Genomic DNA, 10,663 nt, shown 5'->3' with positions numbered 1-10,663 from the left:
TAATTATATTAATTCAACTGTAAACCTAAAAATTTACAGCCAATTTTGAAAATGATGCATCCTACCTCAGGAAACCGTTATTGAATATGTCAATTGTGTTGTAATGATATGCTTCTTCTAAGTATGTTGTTATTAAATAAATCATTTTTAAAAAATAAAAAAAAAAGTATTACATTATAATGTTTTGGTGGTGTATGGTGTATGTTGTGATGTTTCCCTTTCATCTCTGATTTTGTTGATTTGGATTTGCTCTTTCTTTTGATTAACTGGGCTAAGGGTCTGTTTACCTTTTCAAAGAACCAGCTCTTGGTTTCATTTTTGTATTGTTCTTCTAAGTATGTTGTTATTAAATAAATCATTTTTAAAAAATAAAAAAAAAGTATTACATTATAATGTTTTGGCTCTTTTTGGTGTATGTTGTGATGTTTCCCTTTCATCTCTGATTTTGTTGATTTGGATTTGCTCTTTCTTTTGATTAACTGGGCTAAGGGTCTGTTTACCTTTTCAAAGAACCAGCTCTTGGTTTCATTGATTTTTTTTGTATTGTTTTCTTTGTTTTTATTTAATTAATTTCTGTTCTGATTTTTGTTATTTCTTCTCACCTGCCAGGTTTGGGTTTCATTCGTTTTTGCCTTCCCAGAATCTTGAGTTGCAATATTCGGTCATTTATTTGTGCTCTTTCTGATTTTTTAGTGTGGCACTTAGAGCTCTACACTGCCCTCTTGGGACTGCTTTTCATGTGTCCCAGATACTTTCTTGTGTTGTATTATCATTTTCATTTAGTTCCAGGAATACTTCTATTTCTTTCTTAATTTCTTCTTTGACTCATTCATCATTCAAGAGTGTTCTTTGGTCTCCATGAGTTCATGTAGTTACTAGTGCTTCTTTTATTGTTGCTTTTAAGCTTTATTGCATTGTGGTCTGGTCTGGAATTATTTCGATTTTTGTGTTGAAGTTTGTTTCATGCCTCTGTATGTCAATTTTTGAGAAAGTTCCATGGGATGCGGAATAGAAAGTGTATTCTTTGGTGCTTGGGTGGAATATTCAATAGATGTCTGTTAAGTCCATTTGAAGTATGTTATCATTTAATTCAGATATCTCTATGTTTATTCTGTGTCTAGTTGACCTGTCTATTGGAGACAGTGGGGTATTGAAGTTCATCTGTAGTACTGTTTTTATGAAATTGGATGCTCCATAGTTTGGTCCATACATGTTCATGATTGTAATATCTTCTTAGTCAATTGTTGTTTTTTTATTAGAACGGAGTTACTCTCTTTGTCTCTTCTGATTAGTTTTAGTTTGAAGTCTATTTTGTCAGATATTAGAATTGCAACCCCTACTGGTTTCTTAGTGCCATTTTCGTGGAGTATTTTTTTCCATCCTTTCACCTTATGGTAGTGCCCATTTTTGAAGGTGAGATGTGCTTCTTGCAGGCAACAAAAAGATGGATTTTATTTCTTATGCTACTCAGTTAGCCTGTGTATTTTGACTGAGAAGTTCAGACCATTGATACTTAAAGTTATTATTGAAAGATGTGTATTGATTGTCATCATTTTAATTTGCTTGTATTCTTCATCTAATTTTATGTCTCCACAATTATACCTTCATTTAGTTTCTTTATATCACCTCTTGGGTATAGTCATGCCTTTCTTCAGTCCTTTGTATTACTTGGAGTTTTCTCTAAAGTGCTGGTTTTCTGGACATGTCATGGAAGATTTTTCTTTCCCCATCAATTATAATAAAATGTTTTGGTAGGTAAAATATTCTGGGTTAGCACCTACACTCATTTAGAACCTGGAATACCTTGGTCCAGGCTCTTCTGGCTTTCATAGTTTGCACTGAAATGTCAGCTGTAATTCTGATGGGTTTTCCTTTATATGTGACTTGTTGTTTTCCTCTTGCAGCTTTCAGTATTGTCTCTTTGTTCTGTATGTTTAGTGTCTTTACTATGATGTGCTGTGGGGCATTTCTTTTCTGGTCCCATGTATTTGGTATTCTGTATGCTTCTTGTACTTTTTATGGGTATGTCTTTCTTTAATTTTGGGAAATTTTCTTCTATAATCCTGTTAAAGATCTGATCAATATCATTTACCTAGATTCTTCTTTTCTTCTATGTGTATGATGTTTAAATTTGGTCTTTACATGGTGTCCCACATTTCCTGCATACCCCATTCCTGTGTTCAAATACATTTTCATATTCTTTGCTTGAGTTGTCCAATTCTTCAACTTTATCATCCAGTCTTGATACTCTTTTTTTTCAATTTCATTAGTTCTATTGCTGAGGCTTTCTCCCATCATTTCCAGTTGACAGATTGTGCTTTTCACTTTCTTCTTCATTTCAGTCTGAGTTTTCTTCAATGTCTTTATCTCTTTTGTGCATTCAGTCAGAAGTTTATCCCTATCTTCTTTTAGTTATTTAAGTTGTTTTTGTGTATTCTTTAAATTAATTGAATTCTCTGGTCATGTTTAGGATTATTCTTTTAAATTCTGTGCTCTGGGTTGTCTGTAAGGGTTTCTCCTTGTACAACCCTCCTAAAGGACTGGTGGTATTTTGTGGGAACATATTATTCTGGTTTTTCATATTATTTTTTCTTTGTGGTTTTGGTATATATATTTCTTTTGTTGCTTGTGATTCTGGTATGAAACTGAAGCCTTCCTTCTTGAGTTGAAGTCTGATTCTGTTTGTATTATTGATGTACCTTGGTTTTCTGATTTGGTATGAAAAGTTGGTTGATTCAGGATTCAAGTTCTCCTTTGATTTTATATTGGAGGGTCAAAATGACTCCACTCAGGCTACTCAAGATCTCTTCAGGACTGCCAAGTGACCCTGGCTAGTTAGAACACTTCAAAAGCCTCAGATGGATAGTGCCAAGCTCCAAAGAGAGCAGTGGGAGGAACTGCAGATGGTTCTAGCTCGGGGATGGACGGTGTGACTTGAGAAGCTCATCAAGTGAAGCCCTGAGTTAGGAGCTCTCAGGCAGTCTCCAAAGGTCTGGGCCCCTACTAGCTAGCAGGGAAGCCTGAGCCTGGGGCAGTGGGAGGGGCTGCAGGTGGTCCCAAATTAGAGGGATTGGCATGGTGCAGTTTGGGAAGCTCAGCATTTGGAGGCCCGAGTCATGTGCTCTCAGGCAGTCTTCAAAAGCAGTAGGAATTTTTGGTTTATGTTCATTGTTATAACTGCAGTGTCTACAGTAGTGCTGTAAAATTGAATTTCTTCCAGATAAGTGTTCCTGAAGATTGCACTTAAGACATCTCAAGATTTGGAGTAAAACCAGAGATTAGAACTGCTTTCATTTTCCCTTGGATTAGCCAGGAAGCTTCAGCATGGTGTTACAAAGCAGGACAGCAAATGCTAAGGACACATTTTGAAGGAACTGCACTGTGCCCCTTTGTAGTAGCCTTCTGAGTTGATGGTTCAATTTATGGCTTTAATCAAGACATGAAAGATAGGAAGTTTAAAATATAAGTAAGGTGTTGGAGAGATGGCTGAGTGGTTAAGCATACTGGCTGCTCTTGCAGAGGACCCAAGTTCAGTTCCCAGCACCTACATGGCAGCTAACAACCATCTGTGACTCCAATTTGAGGGAGTCTTGTGCTTTCTTCTGGCCTCCATGGGCACAGTACACACTGGTGCACTTAGCATACATGAAGGCAAAATGCTCATACACACACACACACACACACTATATAGTGTGTGTGTGTGTGTGTGTGTGTGTGTGTGTGTGTGAAGTCATTAGGGGATTGTCATTGAAAAGCATATCTTGTTCTTGTACCCTTCCTGTCATTCTCTTTGCTTTCTGTCTATCTGGATGCAGTCAGTTTTGCCCCACAGTGTACTCTCTGCCATTACATTGCTCTTGTTGTAGGCTGCGCATGTTAAGGCCAAGCAACTACGGACTGGAAATCTCTAGAAAAGTGAGCCAAAATAAATCTTTCATTCTTTAAGTTGTTTATCTCAGATATTTTGTCACAGTAATAAAAAGCTTACTGACACTTTCTCTATGGACTAATGACAGAACCAGTGAGAAGCCCTTAATATAAATATTAATTTAGACACATTGTTTGCCCTTGCTAAGTGTCCTGTTTGTTGACTCGCTCTGCTCTGGGGCTGGTTATCTACTTTTTTTACTTTGCTTTGTGCCTGTGTTTCCATGTTAAGACCCTTCCTGATGCAATAATTAGTAACAACAATAGTTGTAGAAAGTAGACCTTTTGAAGAAGATTCTGGACCAAGGGTTGCTCACAGATTTTATGAACATATGATAGACTCCTTTGTGAGGTAGAAATTCTCCATTGTAATGTGTGACATGTAGTGACGTTTTAATTTTTCACATTATCTCTGGGAATGTTATGATGTAGTGAGCTGATGGAAGCAAGGTTTTAAGTAACTAAGTACAGGTAGCATCCATCAGTCATGCACTCAATGATGCTTACAAATATTAGACTGTGTTCACTACATCCAACTGTGGTGTGAAAAGCCTATTTACATCTTTATGTTTAACTCAAAGCAAAAATGAAGAGCCCAGATTTTTTATAATGACATGAATATGTCTGACTTGACTATGGCCATTGGTATTACACATAGGCTAGTAAGGAAACCCTGATAAAGCATGAGTCGTGGAGAAATAGCCACCTAGAATAGGCAGAGATACATATTTTTTGAAAAAGGTATACTTATGTTTTATTGAATAAGGAGATATGAAAATCTATATAAATAAACATTTCCTTATGTGCTTGAAACACTGTCACATAATTATAATATGGTGTCTTTTGCCAGATATTAACATCTCTTTATAGAATAGGGATGTGTTTCATATTTATGTTTTCTTCCAAACGTTATCAGGAAACAGCTTTTCTAAAGTCTTCCTCCCATCATCACATCATATTTTCTGTGTTATTTACCTAGCAGAAACATTTATACCTGTACCTGAATTTTATATTTTTAAATGAATCAATTAGGGATATTAACATAGTATAAATAGAATTTCAGCATCCCTTTTATTGTATTTGAATTATTATTAAAGAACAATGAATGCAATGCTAAAATGTTAAACAGTGTATAAGCAAATATAATTTACAACATTAGAATATGGACTCATTTAAAATAGATTTAAATTTTCAATTAGACAGGATGCTAAAATATTTATCCTTTCAGTTTAGTTTTGAAAGCCAGAAATGTGGACCCTCTTTCTCTAGAGATGTTCGGGGAAAGGAATAGAAACACAGAGAAAAGATAGGCATATGGCTAATGTGTACACCTCCATTTTTCTCATCAGTTTGGTACAATTCTCACTCATTGCCATTTATTTATCTAATCACTAAGGGAGATAATACATTTATTTCATTGGAAGAAGGCAGCACGAAGGCAGGTAAGAAACTCAGTGTTTCTGTGTCCTTTGTTGAACCAAACAATGAATAAACCACAAATCTCTGAAGCAAAGCAAAGCATCAAGTGACTTGTTGGGTACCCAAAGTCAAGGTTTAGATGGGGAACATGCCCAGGTCTTAAGCAGGGTCTGTACCACCATTCATATTTATATATGACTGAAAGAGAAACCAAATGCTGTGTCAGCTGGCCAGCTGAAGGCTGAAAATACTCATAGCTGATGGTTCCTGTGACCCATCTGACAGCATTCCAGAGTAGCCGTTCTTCTGAAGAGAAAGGAGAGGAGAACAGAAATCAGTGCTCTCCTTGGCCATCATGAAGTCACATAAGGGCCACCCTAACTCTATATGCTAAAGGACTGAGCTTCTTACCTAAAGGAGAGGAAATACTTACTCAAATAGACTATGTATTGTATCAGATGAAACTTATGAGATTTAACTAAAATAATACCCCCATCCCTCCCTTAGGTAGTAAGTAAAATCCAGTAGTTTGCAAAGATGATAAAGAAAATGTTTTTTATATATTACTTTTATTTTATGTGTATGAATGTATTACCTGCATGTGTGTAAGTGCATCCATGTTGTGCAATGCCCGTGGAAGTCAGAAGAAGGTGCTGGATTCCCCTGGAACTGGAGTTAAGGATGGTTGTTAGCCATCATGTGGGTGCTGGGAATTGAACTGGGGTCCTCTGCAAGAACAGCCAGTGCTCTTTTAAAAAAATTATTTTTTATTTTATGTATATGGGTGTACTGCCTGCATGTGTGTAAGGGTACCTGTATTGGCCCTTGGGGGCCGGAAGAAGGCGTTAGATTATCCCACAACTGGAGTTACAGATGGCTATTAACTATCATGTGGATACTGGGAATTGAACCCAGGTACTCTGCAAGAACAGCCAGCGCTCTTAACCGCTGAGCCACTCTCCAGTTCAAGAACACTCAGTGCTCTAAACCACAGTCATCTTTCTAGCCCCCAATAAGGAGAATATTTAAAAAAAAATGTTTTCTCCACACATCTGTTCCGTGATGTTTAAAATTTCAATTGCCTCTAAGAAATGTGCAAATCCATGGATGGGAGGAATCAGCTCTTGGTCGTCAGGACTACCCTGGCATGTTTCTTTGAAGAAATGCAAAACAATAACTTTACTCACAGTTGTGTCATTTGTGGTAATGGCATGATCAGCAGAAATAGTTCCAGTTCCCTAACCTCGCTATAATCCATTTCTTTACGATTGTCTGAAAATGACAGTAACTCAAGGAAAAACATTCATCTGCTCTCCAGCCACATCCTCTGGCTTCAGAGCTTCCCTGCAAGTGGAAGTATGCTAGCAAAGAGAAATGAAAGGTGGTTCAAATTTCTAAGCTTTGTGGACTGGAAAGTGACAGTTAAACCTCACCCTAAAACAGAACAAAAGAGAGTGTCCAACATTATGGAAGAGAACAGTTTCTAGATTCATTAAGAGAGGCAGTCAGTGAATAGAAAGCACATGTCTCAATCATCAAAGCAAGGTAAAGACTTTTCTGAACTCTAAAATGAATTAGTGGAGTCAAGGGTCTTTGACCCAAAAAATTCCTTATAGAACATGGGACATATTTCCTTTCCTTAATCAAATATATGAGTCTTGATATACTGTTCGGACCATCCTGAAGGATGAAGGGTTACACTTTCATTCTGGTACTGTATTTCCTCTGTCGCTGCATTCCCCATCATTCTGACAAGTCTACTGATTTCCTCCACTGATTTCCAGGATGTGATTAACTTCCTCTCCATTTCTGATCTATGGTGATTACAGAAAAGCAGCTGTTCTAAAAGTTGTGGTTCCAAAGTTTTAATGCCTTTTCTGTGGGAGACTGACTTCAGAGACACATGCCCAGCTGGTAGAACTTAGCTGCAATGTGGCCATTTTTGAACGTCTTGACATGTATTCTGAGAATTGTTATGCTTAGGTAACTGTTTTGAACCTAAGCAACATCCCTTGGTCTGGTGTGTGGTGTTGTCTTCCTCCAGTTACCTCAGATACATGTCATGAAGTATAGAATGATTCCTTGGTCCACTGGGCCACTGATGCATTGATCCTTTTGTTGAGAAAACAGTACATATTAGGTAGTTGGAAGTAAAGATGGATATGAATGAGTCATGCTCTTGGGCGGTGCTTCAGTCAAGAATTAAATTTCAGCCAGATGTAACTGTGCCTTAAAAGTTTTGGTTTAAAAAACACGTTTATTTTCTCACATGGTAAATTGATGGTGTGCAGGTGTTGGGTAGGGGTGTCTTCTGAGGGAACTAGAACTGAACCCCACAAGACTCAGGAGTAGGGTCTAAGGACTGGCACTAAGGACACGGGAAACGCTAAGCACACTGGGAAAAAAGGGAGGGGATTCGCCTTCTGGGATTCCAGAGAGTGTGGGGGTCTCTCAGGGGAAAAATTGGCGTGATTGCAGGTCTTATTATCTTGAGAGATCATAATAGAAGTCTTTGCAGTTTTCCTCCTTCGTGGTTGTAGCTCTGGAGATAACAACTGTGTACATATGCCAGACAGAAGGAAACAAGAAGATAATATTTGGGGACTGGGTGTCATCAGAAATTTACACTTGACTTTACATTCCGTTGGCCAGATCACATGACACTTTTTTTTTTTTGTCTTTTTGAGACAGGGTCTCCCTGTAGCCCCAGCTGTCCCAGAACTCACTACGTAGACCAGGCTGGCCTTGAACTCACAGAGATCTGCCTGCCTCTGCCTCCTGAATGCTGGGATTAAAGGCGTGCACCACCACGCCCAGCATATGACACATTTTTATCCTAAATAAATAAATAAAAGACTAGAATTTGTGTGTTATTTGTTTGCTTTGTTTTGTTTTCAGCTGAGACTGCCGATAAAATCAGGACTATTGGGAAAGAGCAGATAATGGATATTAGGTAGGTATGGAGGTGTGTCTATTCAAGAAACAAGGTAATAGATAATAGATTTTGTCTAATTTTGTTTCTAAGGGTTATGAAAAACATTTAAAGTTCATGTGCCAAAACACAGGTGCTTTCTAAATGTTATCATTAATAATAAAAAAAATCACTGCTGGTGGATTTTGACATGCCTACACATCTGCTTGAATATGTACCAGGAGAAAAATGCCAGGAATGCTCTACATACTTGGCTGGGGTTTGTGCCATTGTATATGTGGCAGTTCAGACAGTGTTTCTTTTCTAAATTCCTAGTGTTGGTGTCAGCTTTTACATGTGCAGATTATTTTATAAACTTCATCTATTTGAATGTAAACTCGTTCATTCCATAAAAGAATAATTCAGAATTTTGTCTTCATTTTACTGTGAATATTGCTTACCTCCCCTGGCAGTTATTTTTTGTCAGCACCTTAAGATGCCGTTTCATTTCTTCTGGTTTCTAAAATTTCTATTACAAACTGTGAAAAGTCAGCTGTTGATCATTTGTTATCCTTTTGAAGATGATGTGTCTTTTTTTTTTCTTTAAAAGCTCTTGAGATTTTGTTTTTGGTGCTTAGTAGTTTTACTGTAATGTGTCTAGGAACAGCTGGCTTGCTTTATAGTTATCCTGCTTGAGGTGGCAAGGGCTCCTTATATTTTCTAGCATCTTTCATCAGTTTCACAAAGCTTTGGGTCATATTGTTTTCTTTTGCAATCTCAATCACACATTTGTAAGATCTTTTCTCTGAGTCCCAGATGTCTCTTTTGCTTCTTTCCTGTATTTTATTTTCTCCTTCTGTCTGGCTAGGCATGAATTTGGATATTTTCTACTGAACTCTTACTGAGGTAAAAACTCCAGTATTCTCCTGTTTGTGGTATTTAACCTGATCCTCCAACCTGAATTTTAATTGTGGTTGTTATATTTTAGAATATGATGCTTCAAATATGAATATTTTATATTTAAGTTTTAGAATTCATTTCCCCGAAAATACTAGTCATAGCTGCTTTTAAGTTTGTTTGAAAATTTCAGGATCTCAGGGGCTGGAGTGGTGGCTCAGCAGTTTAAGAGCCCTTACTGCTTTTGCAGAGAACTTATCAGCATCCACATGGTGAATAATGACCATGTAACTCCAGTTCCAGGGAATCCAATGCCCTTTTCTGGTCTCCTCTGGCAGTTCATGCATGTGGTGCACTTACACACATAAAAACAAAACACTCACACGTTAAATAAATAAATGTTTTTAAAGGGAAACTTCAGCATCACCATCATGCAGGGATCTATTTCCATGGTCTTTTTGGCCTTTTGCTCTTAGGCTTGTCATTTGATTCTTTGAACAGGCTTGTCTGTTAATTCTGGATTGAATTTGAGCATTATCTATTGAAAATTATTGGAGATGTTAATATCCTTTTTTTGGAGATGTTAATGTCTTTAAAAGAGAATTTTGTTTTCTTTTGGTGAGAAAATAATAGCATGAGAAAGATATCTTGATTCTCCTGATTTTTTTTAAACTATGTTTTTGGATTTTTGTGGATTGATATATTTATAATTTGTCTTTATTTCTAGGACCTAAGCTTTCATGGGTGTGAAATAAAATTACAAGGTATTTCCTTGCCATAGTATAAGCTCCATTCTTGTCTCCTTATCACCCATGGAGAGGTTAGAGCTTAGCCGTTTTTAGAGTAAAATGCACATTAAACGCTGGGCTCATTTTTCTTAAGATTAGGGCCTGATGTAATGACTAATTTGTATTCCTGAAATCCATTTTTGATGTTCCTTCCCAGTGAGACTGCTGCAAGTGTTCCCAAAAGGAATAAACGGCAACAGAATCGGGCTCCCTGCACACACTTCTCTTCCCTGAGAGCTTCCTGTCCCTGGCTGCTTTGAATGTTCTTCAATGCCTCTAATTCCACAGTTCAATTTTGGTTGTCAACTAATTGTACATGTGAATGAATGGACTATGTAACCCCCATAGAATTGAGAAGCAGAAGGTTTCCCATAGTGATTGACTTAAAATGTGATGGCATTTGACATCTTGCAGCTTGGTATTTGACTTCTGAAATGTGCTGTGAAAGAAAATACTGTCTTTATCATCCAACATCATTCTACCCTTATGGAGATGGTTTTTGTCAACTAATTGTACATGTGAATGAATGGACTATGTAACCCCCATAGAATTGAGAAGCAGAAGGTTTCCCATAGTGATTGACTTAAAATGTGATGGCATTTGACATCTTGCAGCTTGGTATTTGACTTCTGAAATGTGCTGTGAAAGAAAATACTGTCTTTATCATCCAACATCATTCTACCCTTATGGAGATGGTTTCTATAAACCCAGAAGAAAGTAA

The 10,663-nt window shown here is 37.2% G+C and overlaps 2 long non-coding RNA genes across 2 annotated transcripts in view; one reads left to right on the top strand and one right to left on the bottom strand.

Moving 5' to 3' along the window:
* LOC115069579 overlaps positions 1-10,419 on the top strand; it is a 64,418-nt gene extending 53,999 nt beyond the window's left edge. The window contains exons 3-4 of the long non-coding RNA XR_003848832.1: positions 8,245-8,299; positions 10,100-10,419. This is a non-coding gene — a long non-coding RNA (uncharacterized LOC115069579). The remainder of the gene's footprint in view (positions 1-8,244; positions 8,300-10,099) is intronic.
* The window catches only part of LOC115069580, a 97,349-nt gene that overhangs the window by 34,641 nt on the left and 52,045 nt on the right, over positions 1-10,663 (bottom strand). The window lies entirely within an intron of this gene.

This window comes from Nannospalax galili, unplaced genomic scaffold (assembly GCF_000622305.1).
Source record: "Nannospalax galili isolate Female #2095 unplaced genomic scaffold, S.galili_v1.0 scaffold52, whole genome shotgun sequence".
Lineage (NCBI taxonomy): Eukaryota > Metazoa > Chordata > Mammalia > Rodentia > Spalacidae > Nannospalax > Nannospalax galili.
This window is presented reverse-complemented; position numbering and strand designations above follow the sequence as displayed.